Here is an 11,126-nt window from a genome sequence, read left to right as displayed (position 1 = left end):
CTATCTTTAGCACGCTTGCTTTCCTTACGATACTTTTAGCATCGCGCAGCTTGCTTTCCTATTAACACACATAGCTCCAGGCATCCACACTCATGTCTAAGCACCCATACTCATTCCAGGCTTACACACTCATCCCCAAGCATTCAAGAGAAGAGGGTGAACAAGAAAGAGAAGAAGGAGAAGCAGCTTTGAAGAAAGACAAGAAGCTTCCATACCTCTATCCAAGGTAAGTCTCTTGGTGGTTGATCTTCTTTGGAAGTTGCTCTTCTTGGATTCATCTTTTGTCGTATGCAGAGAAGGGATGTTTTTGGTACTAGTGTTGTTCTTTTTGGCGTCGGGCGCATGTCCTTTTCACCTTTTTTTCAAAAAGCATCTGTTAGAGCATGTTTAATAGATGTGTCTATCATCGCATCTAATTTTTTAGAAAACAGGTAGCCGCACCTATAGACGCGCTGTTAGATAATTTTCTTATGTTGCATTCCCCTTCCTTCCCTTCCCCTTCCTCTTTCCCCTTCCCCTTCCCCTTCCTTCTCTTTCCTTTCTCCTTTGCATGCATGTTTAACTTGAATTTCAATGCCTTTAGCATTCGTGAGGAAATAAGGGATTGCATGAATGATGGAAATAAGTGATTGCATGAGGGTGGGATAAAGAAAGAGGAAAATTGGACTGAAGCATGAGCACAGGATAAAGAAAGAGGGCATGCATGATGGAGCATTCTTTTTCTCTCTCTTTTCTCCTCTTTTTTCCTCCCTTTTCCCCTCTCTTTTCCTCTCTTATCTCCTCTCTTTCCTTCTCTTTTTTTGTCTCTTTTTCTCTCTTATCTCCTCTCTTTTTCTCTCTTTTTTCTCTTCTCTTTTCCTCTCTTTTCCTCTCTTTTCTCCTCTCTTTCCTTCTCTCTTTTTCTCTCTTTTATCCTCTCTTTTTCTCTCTTTTTTCTCCTCTCTTTCCTTCTCTCTTTTCCTCTCTTTCCCCCTCTCTTTTCCCCTCTCTCTTCCTCTATTTTCTCCTCTCTTTCCTTCTCTTTTTTCCTCTCTTTTTCTCTCTTTTCCTCTCTTTTCTCCTCTCTTTCCTTCCCTCTTTTCCTCTCTTTTCTCCTCTCTTTCCTTCTCTCTTTCTCTCTCGTTTCTCATCTCTTTTCTCTCTTTTTCTGTCTTTTCTCCTCTCTTTCCCTCTCTCTTTTCTCCTCTCTTTCCTTCTCTCTTTTTCTCTCTTTTATCCTCTCTTTTTCTCTCTTTTTTGTCCTCTCTTTCCTTCTCTCTTTTCCTCTCTTTTCGCCTGTCTTTTCCTCTCTTTTCCCTCTCTTTTCCTCTCTTTTCTCCTCTCTTTCCTTCTCTCTTTTTCTATCCTTTCTCCTCTCTTTTTGTCTTTTTCCTCTCTTTTTCCCTCTCTTTTCCTATCTGTTTTCCTCTCTTTTTCTCCGTTCCTTCTCTCTTTCTTTCTCTCTTTTCCACCCACGTGAAGCTTTAATAGCGTGACATTGAGCAAGGATATATAGACTTCTGTCACTCTAAGAATGCAGGAGCCTATAAATGCTTGCTCAATGTCAGGCTGTCACTCTATTTTTTATTTTGCCCTAATGATTGCATGCATGATGGTAATCTTCTTCTTTTCTTTTCTGCAGTTCATCATGTGGCTAGGAAGCTTTGATCTTCAGGATGCCATCTTTCGAGAGTTATATAACATTTTGGGACACCCTCCCACTCTTGAGGGGTTATACACATACATGACGAGTACTCTAAACACCCCCCAGGAGTCGAGAGTACAGACTCCAAACCACCCCAACCCCACACCAGTTGAGATTACTCCTGTGGAGTCGAGATAGCCCAGTAGGTGACAGAGCCATGTCCCTTTTGCCCAATCATCAGGAGTCCCTTCTCCCCTGCGATCTGGAGTCCCTTCTCCCCAATCATCAGCACTCCTTTCTCCCCTGCGATGGTCTGGAGCCCCTTCTCCCCTACCATCAGGAGGCCCTTCTACCTCGCAGAGCTGCCAGCATAGTCTCGTGCAGTCAAGAGTCACTTCTCCAGATACGAGTGGCCAACATATTAGCTCATCATCTCACGACGGGACAACAGGTGTAGTAGCAAACAACTACAGAGATTGCTTTATTCCATACAAAGAGCAATAAAAAAAGTTAGATGATGAGACCATCGCTACTGTATGCTCTAGGTATCCCAATCCCCCCTAGATAAATGGGCAAAATCAAAGATTGTTATTATACTTGCCAATAAAAGATCTTCGCTTAAGAGGCAGGCACTAGCAAAGATTCCCAAGAGAGAGGGAGGTCAACCACCAAGGGGCTAGTCCCACACCACTCATAAGCGTGAGTGGAAGAAAGCAATGAAGGCAGCGAAGGTGGACCCCAGTTTGTAGCACGTGGAGGCATGAAGGATCCAAATGGAGCAATATGGAAACATGCATTTTGGAGCAGGGGGTGTTAAATCATGGGGGGCCCAATTTGTAAGTATCGATCTCAAATTATATTGTGTTTATGTGGTTTATTAGGAGGTTGTTTCTTTGTACTAACCCCTCCGCAAATTGTGTCATCTTGCAGCTTGATATCGTGGCAAGGTACCCTACTCCTACTGAGATGGCCTACCACCACCACCATCGTAGAGGACATACATGGAGGCACTTCTATGATAACGGGTTGATTACTGAGAAGCAATATATCCAGGCTACTAGAGTGCCCCCCAGGTATTTAAAAGTTCTTCATAATGTCAATATTGTAAATAGAGAGTTGATTTTTCATAAATTGATACATGTTGTCCCTCGTTTACAGGCACCTGGGGCTAATCAGGAGGAAGAAGATGAGGATACTGAGGAGGAAGAAGGTGACGAAGAAGGAAGCGAAGAAGGGAGCGAGGATGCGAAGAACTTAAATTAGTCATAGAATTAGTGCTAGCTACTCTTTTTTGTAGTTGAAGCCATTGGCTTGGCTTCATGCCTCTCTTGTATATACAATCCTCTTATCTTTTGTACTTGAAGCCACATGATGTGGCTTGGCTTCGTCGTGCTATATGTACATACAAATTTTTGCAGAGCGTCTAATAGCATGTATATAGGTGTGTCTATTTGTTGTATAGACGTGCCCATAGATGTGGGTCTATAGACGCACAAATAGACACGCCCGTAAGTCTTTTTTTAAGTTAAGGAAACAAGTTTGTGTGCATATCTATGGGTGCTTTGTGTTGTTGTGCATGCACTAACACTCCACATAGGTGTGTCTTCAAAAAGTATTTTCCTTGTAGCTTAGGTGGAGTATTAATGAATCGAGGTAATGTTGTTGTGTTCTGATCCATACCATCTACAATAATTCACATGTACTCATTTGGATGAGAAATAGCTTGCTCCTTCCAAAATGCATATTTTAGTCTAGCATGCCGAACAAGTTCATGATGAAATTCCATCTTTTTTGGTATGATTCTCTTTGTTCTGGAGATGTTGCACTCTCAATTGCTCGCTTTTGATCTCATCACAATCACTTCACTTTGACATTTTTTGTCTTTTTGGGATTTTAACATGTATAAAGCTCTTCTTCCAAAGAGTATACAAATTGTGAAAAGATGTCGGAGCATGCCCTCTTTGCCTCTCTGTTTCTCTAATAGACTTAAACACTTCTTTTTTTGTCAAACCTATTGAAAGATGTATTTCAGATAGATGGGGTTGAGGTAAAGAATTTTCATGAATGTAGTCTTTCAAAATTGCTCTTGCCCAGACCGTTGAGGTTCTTGTTTTGGGCCTTCTTGTGTTTCCATGAATGTTAAACTTTACTCCATACTTTGCTTTGTTAGCCAAATCCCAATATGTGCCATGTGATAATCCTATAGTAATGCGATATGCATTATTGCAAATACTTTTTCCATTTATACAAGGCTTTATCTGTTGTTCAAACTTTTGCTTTTTCGTGTCATTTACTAGAAAGCAAGAGAGCCTTGCGAGGAGGAATTCATTTCTTTTTCTCCCTCCTCTTTACCACACCTTTTCTCTACATCCCTTAATGTCCAGTAAGTTAATGGAATGCATACAGCTTCGCTTGCAACATGTAGATTGCATTGATTTTAGCTTAACATCTTTATTCCTTACTCTTATTCTCTTTGGTTTCTTTTCTACATCTACCTAGACTCGCTTTCTTTTCATGCATATGTATGTCCATTTCTTTTGTGCATTTATACACTTATCCTTGTCAAATTTATTTGTCACTTTATTTTCATGGGATGTTGCATCCTTCATCTTATTACAATCAAAGTCAAGTACCAAATAGTCCTTTGTTGGTTTCTTCTATACATCCTTTTTTCGAATTTGTACACTTCTCCTCGTCAAATTTATTTGTCATCGTGTTTTCATGGGATGTTGCATCGTTGATCTTATCACTGTCAAAGTCAAATACCGAATAGTCCTTTGTTGATTCATTCTTGTCTTTGAAGTAATCTTCAGACCATTTGAGTCAATATCCATGTCATCCATGTTTGATAAGCCAACATTTTTGAACTCTTTGCGCTCCTTGACAATGTGTATGAATTCATCCACTCCAGATGAGACATCACTTCTGAAACCTTTTGCTTTATTAGTACCAATGAACTCATCTACTCCCAACAAGATAATGCTTCTATAATTAAGTGCATTGAAATCATCCAAGTTTGAGGAGACAACACCGATGATATCTTTGTTTTCTTGATGTGCGTGAATTCATCCACTACAGATAAGACATCGCTTTTGAAGTCTTTTGCCTTCATAGTACCATTGAGCTCACCGATGATATCTTTATCTTTCTCAATGTGCGTGAATTCATCAACTCCAAATAAGACATCGCTTCTAAAGTCTTTTGCCTTCATAGTACCATTGAACTCATCCATTTCTGATAAGATGTCACTTCTATAAATGATTTCATTGAAATCATCTAATTCTGAAGAGACAACACTTTTGATGTCTTTGCCTTTCTCAATATGCAAGAATTCATCCACTCCAGAGTAGGCATTGCTTCTGAATTCTTTATCTTTCTTGGTATCAATGAACTCATACACTCCTGATAAAATGTCACTTCTATACTTAAGTCCATTAAAATCATCCACATCTGAAGGGACAAAACTTGGCTTATTGGCATATTCTTTAAGTCCTTTGAAATTGTAGTATACCTTATCTTTATCATTGAAAACCACATGTCCCCTTTTAATCTTCAAAAATTTTCCCCCCAATGTTCAGTTCACAAATACTTGGTAATAAAAGATCTTTGCTTAAGAGGCAGGCACTAGCCAAGATTTCCAGGCTTGAGGGAGGTCAACTACCAAGGGGCCAGCCCCACACTGCTCACAAGCGTGAGTGGAAGAAAGCAATGAAGGTAGCGAATGCGACCCCCACAATCTGCAGCATGTGGAGGCATGAAGGATCCAAATGGAGCAATATGGAAGTGTGCATTTTGGAGCAAGGGGTGTTGAATCATGGGATGCCTACTTTGTAAGTATCGATCTCAAATTATATTGTTTATGTAGTTTATTAGGAGGTTGTTTTTTTATACTAACCCCTTCGCAAATTGTGTCATCTTGCAGCTTGATATCGTGGGCAGGTACCCTACTCCTATCAAGACAGCCTACCACCGCCACCATTGCAGAGAAGATACATGGAGGCACTTCTATGATGACGGGTTGATTACTGAGGAGCAATATATCCGGGCTACTGGAGTGCCCCCCCAGGTATATCCGGGCTACTAGAGTGCCCCCCCAGGTATTTAAAAGTAATTAAATAATGTCAATATTATAAGTAAAGATTTGATTTTTCATACATTGATACATGTTGTTTCTTGTTTACATGACCTTGGGGCTAATCAAGAGGGAGAAGATGAGGAAGAAGGGAGCGAAGAAGGGGGCGAAGAAGGGGGTAAAGAAGGGATCGAGGACGCAGAAAACTTAGATTAGTCGTAGAAGTAGTGCTAGCTACTCTTTTTTGTACTTGAAACCACTGGCTTAGCTTCGTGCCTCTCTTGTATATACACTCCTCTTATTTTTTGTACTTGAAGCCACAGGATGTGGCTTAGCTTCGTGCTATATGTACATACAAGCACTTTTTGAGCTATGAAATAATATACACTCCTTTTATTTTTTTGGCTTTCAATTTCCTTGTGTAATGCTCTATCAATTAATGCCTTATGAACTAAACATTTTGGAGTTGTAATGTTTTATTCGGAATTGTAATCGTCGACTTAGACGTGCTTGCAATCATGCTAATTAAAATGCGGTTGGCTGTAAGAATTGAATTGCACAATGTGGAAATGGGATTTTTGTAACTACATAGCATACACAACATACACAGCACTCTGTTCAACCACACAAAATTTTGCTTTTATTAACAAAAAATATTCTGTAGAGCGTCTATAAGCGCGTCTATAAATGCATTTATGTACGCGTCTCTCTATTTTTTTTAAATTTATAGCAGGGCATCTATTTGCACGTCTATGTACACGTCTGTCTATTTGTTTAAAATTTCTAGCAGGGCGTCTATTTGCACGTCTTTCTGTGATATAGATGCGAGTCTGTAGATGCACCGAGAGGCACGCAAATAGACGCACCCATAAGTTTTTTTTAAGTTAAAGAAACGCGTCTGTGTGTGCGTCTGTAGGTGCTTTGTCTTGTTGTGATGTATGTTGATTCTCTAGGCATGTGTGAGTGTGTCTATGTGTATGTAGGTGGTGTCATTATACATGTATGCCTATATGTGCGAATGTTTTTATATGATTGAGTAAACACACAATATCTCCTACACACACGTACATAAGCACAAACCGCATGGACACGTAGATAGAGATGTACACACTTAAATATGCCCAAAGACTCAACACACATGTACATGTGTATAGACACACCATGACCTATGTGCGCGCATGCACACATGAGCAAACACACACACAATGCATGTGTATGTACATAAGCATACATATAGTTAAGCATGTGCACAGATGTGTGATTTGCAAGTGTATGTGTGTGTGTATACATAGTGATACATATGCATATAACCACACACATGCACATGGACACATAGATAGATAGATAGATTAAGAGAGAGAGAGAGAGAGAGAGTATTGATATAAAAAATATTTTTTCCATATAAATGCACTATTAGGGATTCATTAGGATTTGATTTAAAAACTTACTAAAAAGCATACAAATGTTGATAGCTTGTAAACTCTCTCATTGAGAGAGAGAGAGAGACAGAGAGAGAGAGAGATGCAATGTTACTAAAAGCAATTTTCCTCCAATTTTCCCAAAGCTAAAGATCCAATTTGACATTTCTTGAAAAAGCATTCAGATATTGAGGTTTGTACATAGAAGTTAGACTTTTATTTCTTGAAATCAAAGGCACCCTAGGATCCAAACCTTGAGACCTAGCGGAGTGGGTCTCTATGCTCTATCCATCGAAGATGGCTCATGCTACTCATATGTGGTGCTATAGAGTGATGGATGGAAATGATGCGTATGTCTTACAATGGACAATAAGCAAGCCACCAATAAGCACACATCATGTCATTGCTTGTATGTCTTTCTTTGATTCTTGGTCAACAAATGACAAGCTCCTCAAATAGACTTGTGTGGGCTTGGAAATCACGAAGCATGAAGTAGAGTTTTGGATGGATAGAGAAGGAGCCAAGCTTGCGAATGGGTTGGTTAAGGTCAACATCTGCTGGGAGTAGGAGAGCCCTGGTGCCCAAATGAAAAGGAGAATGGTCGAAGACCACCATGTGGGCTGGGAAGGCAAGTAGAGCATTATAGCCAGCACATAGAGGGCTGATAGAACCTTCTCCTTGCAAGAGGAGGGTGTGACCAAGATCTGGAAGAGAAGTATAATTACTACGTGGAAGAACAGCCTAGCCCAAGTCGTTACAGGAACGAAGATTACGTGCAAGCAAACCTTCACCTAACTCAGCATAAGTGAGCATTATGCGGATTGGGCCATGTCGTGGGGATGGGTTCCCATTCATCAACTTTCGAGTAGGTCAACTACACTTTTGCAATACCCCACCTCCTAGAGAGTCGAAGAAAATGATTCTCTATTACCTCAAGGCCAATTTTCTCCAACTCCATTTGTTGCACCTTTTTCCACTCCATCCATTCTTCCTCCTCGTCATTGTCGAATTCTAGAAGCTTGGCGGAGAACGTTACAAGAAGGTGTGATGATACCAGCGACTCTAACCTGTTTGACAAGTGTCTTATAAAATTTTTGGAACCCTCCAACTCCAGCACGTTTTCTGCACATTGCTTCAGAGCGCTCAGCACTGAGTTTGTTAGAGCGCTTTAATCCCACAGTTTGCAGCCCTGGCAAAAATGCTATGATTGCAAGTAGACTCTGGCACAGCACAGCACAGTACAACAAAGGTTCCCACTAAGCGAAAGGCGGACGCCAGAGCAAACATGACAACTAATTCAGGACGTCACATCAAACAATCCAAAAAATGTCAGAGGTCTCCTCAAATCAGAGCTATGGAACGAACCATGGCACCGTAATGCTAGGGTGGAGAGCAGAATTTTTGCTATCCACACTAGCATTATGGTGCCATGAATTGGCAGGGTGCATCACCGGGCGTATCATGGGAACATCACCAGCATTGGGAAGAGTTGGCATGCGGGAACTCCCTCTTAGGAACAGTGCCGTCGCCAGTCCCTCCCGTCCTTGCTTTGCGAAAAATTCTGTCGTGCTTTTCTCCATGTCCTCGTCCTTTTCGGCCACGAAATCCATCACCCCCGCTAGTGGCGTTGATCCAATCTCCCTCGTGCCTGCTCTTTCGCCGACTGCAAATCCTGAGTATGGTCTCCAAATCCAGGAAGGCTAGATACGCTCGGTTGAGCATGAACAGTGAACACGCTCTCCCCAAGGCACCACTCCCAACGGGGTACCTTGGGATTGTTGCGATCTTCATCAAGAGAGAAGATCAGACCAAGCAGTTGAATTACCAGGGCCAAATAACCCTCACTGTGGATGTTTCATCCTGGTAACCATTTTTGAAGGTCTCTCTCAAATTGCTGGAACGTTTCGCAAGCCCCTAAGTCATTACCAGCGTGGCCGCGAACGCAAACGCAGTAACGCCTCCTCTTCGATAATAGAGCCTCTTGCAACGTCCATACTCTCGTGTGCCAACCAGATTCCAAACAGTCATCGGCGTATCCGATCGACGCAATTGGCCAGAAATATTACCGTCTCCTTGGCATTGGCATAGATCCATCCCATATGCTTGATGGTCTCCTGCAGCTCCGCCTTGTCATGCTGTGCAATACATACGCCATCGTGCCAAACATATTCCGCTCCTGCCTCCCTCCGAAGAATCGCACACATTCTTAAAATATGGCCTACCACTGTTTTGTGAGACTCACCCGTTTCGCCCTGCCCCTGGTAGTTTCTACCAGCTTTGCAACGCGGTTGGGATTCTCCACTATACCTTGAAGCGCATTCGCAGTCAAGACGTTGTTAACATCCGCTACAGGCGTACCTGCAGAAGTGTGCGACACGGCTGTGTAACTGTTTTCATCATGCGCTGGCCTATCGATCAACACTACTACGCCCTCTTCTTCTGTGGATTTGCAGTCAATAAGCCGTAGTAGTTTCGGAGGCTGCAATCCGATGAGCGTATCTTTGGCACCCTTATTACCGCGATCAGATAACAGAGCCCGGGAAAGAGGACGAATTGCATCACAGCTTTCTTGGAGCGTTGCTGACAGGTGGTCGAAATCTAGGTTAGCAAGACATTCTTGGATCATCGCACGTTTCGGAATGTCGCGCGCGTTGGACAGGTTATCTCATCTGACATTAGACTCGCCAGGTTTTCTGTCAGAGCACTAGATGGTACGGGTCGGCCAAATCTCTTTTATTAACCGCAAGCTCCTTATCCACTCCTCGGTTGACCGATACTGAAAAAAAGCATCATATACACTACCAAATCCTTTCCCTGGTAACACATAGTTGAATTAATCGTCCGCCATGTAGTACCGATATTAATTTATCCTCGCATGTTGGAAGGAGATGTTTCCATAGCAAAACGAGCGATTAGTTGCAACCCAACTAACAGGGAAGGATGTTGCTTGTGGGAAGGAAAGACCAGGGAATTGCAGAAAAGGGTGAAGATCACTTAGGCCCAAGAGCAAGATCTCTAGGAGGCTTAATGCACAAGCAGAGAAAGGGCGAGAGGAAGAGCGTTCAGCCTCTAGGGAATCGAAGTATGCAGGAGCACAAAGGCAAGACCAGGGAATTGGAGGAAAGGGTGAAGATCAATCAAGCACAAGAGCAAGATCTCTGTGAAGCAATGTAGGAAGCTCAATGCACAAGCAGAGAAAGGGCGAGAGAAAGAGTGTTCAGCCTTCAGGGAATCGAAGTATGCAGGAGCACAAAGGAAAGACCAGGGAATTGCTAGAAAGGGTGAAGATCAATCAGGCCCAAGAGCAGGACAAAAGCGTGGGCGATGCTGCTATAATTTATAATGACTCATGAGTCCTGACTGAGTTGAGGTAGATTCGAGGAAAGAGTTGACATGGCTTAAGGTAGTTTTAAGGAAATGAGTTTATGCGTGGACACGGCTTAAGGTAGCTTCGCTGAAATGAATGATCACATTGTCTATGCCACATATATCTCTCACTTGGATCTAGATTCTGTATGTTTGGCCTGCTCTCTAAGGAAGGCCTTAGTGAAGGCACCCTCCATTGAGAAAGAGAAAATTCATTTTTGGCCTGCCCTCTAGGTAGCTTAGCAAAGTTTTAAATTGGGCAAAGTAGAAATTAGGCCTTTTTGGCTTGCCCCATGGGGTAGCCTTAGCTATGGTTCAATTTTAGGAAATCTAAAAATATTTTTTTCAGATTTTGAAAATTTGTATAATAGGTGGCATACTTTAATTGTCCTAATAAGAGCAGGTGGCGCATGTGTTTATCTCGTTGTTGAAGATGGTGGTTGCATAGTTGGATTCGGTTCACGTAGGAGAACTTGAATGTTCTTCAACAATTCCTGTCTTGCTGCAACGGAAGCATGGATGATATTTTTCAAGTTAGTTTCGTTAAGAAACTAAAATGTTATATTGGCTTTGAAAGTTTGTATGCCCTAATAAAAATAAACGTTTGAAACATTCGCCAGGATTTAAAACTTTTTTGCAAAAAAAT

General features: G+C 41.8%; 1 pseudogene; it reads right to left on the bottom strand.

Annotated features, from left to right (window-relative positions):
* Positions 1 to 8,112: 8,112 nt before the first annotated feature.
* On the bottom strand, positions 8,113 to 9,740 carry LOC147882001 (uncharacterized; annotated as a pseudogene).
* Between the last annotated feature and the right edge of the window lie 1,386 nt (positions 9,741 to 11,126).

Source organism: Dipteris shenzhenensis, chromosome 30 (genome assembly GCF_047967505.1).
Source record: "Dipteris shenzhenensis isolate YYH24624 ecotype China chromosome 30, Dip_SZ_1.0, whole genome shotgun sequence".
Lineage (NCBI taxonomy): Eukaryota > Viridiplantae > Streptophyta > Polypodiopsida > Gleicheniales > Dipteridaceae > Dipteris > Dipteris shenzhenensis.
This window is presented reverse-complemented; position numbering and strand designations above follow the sequence as displayed.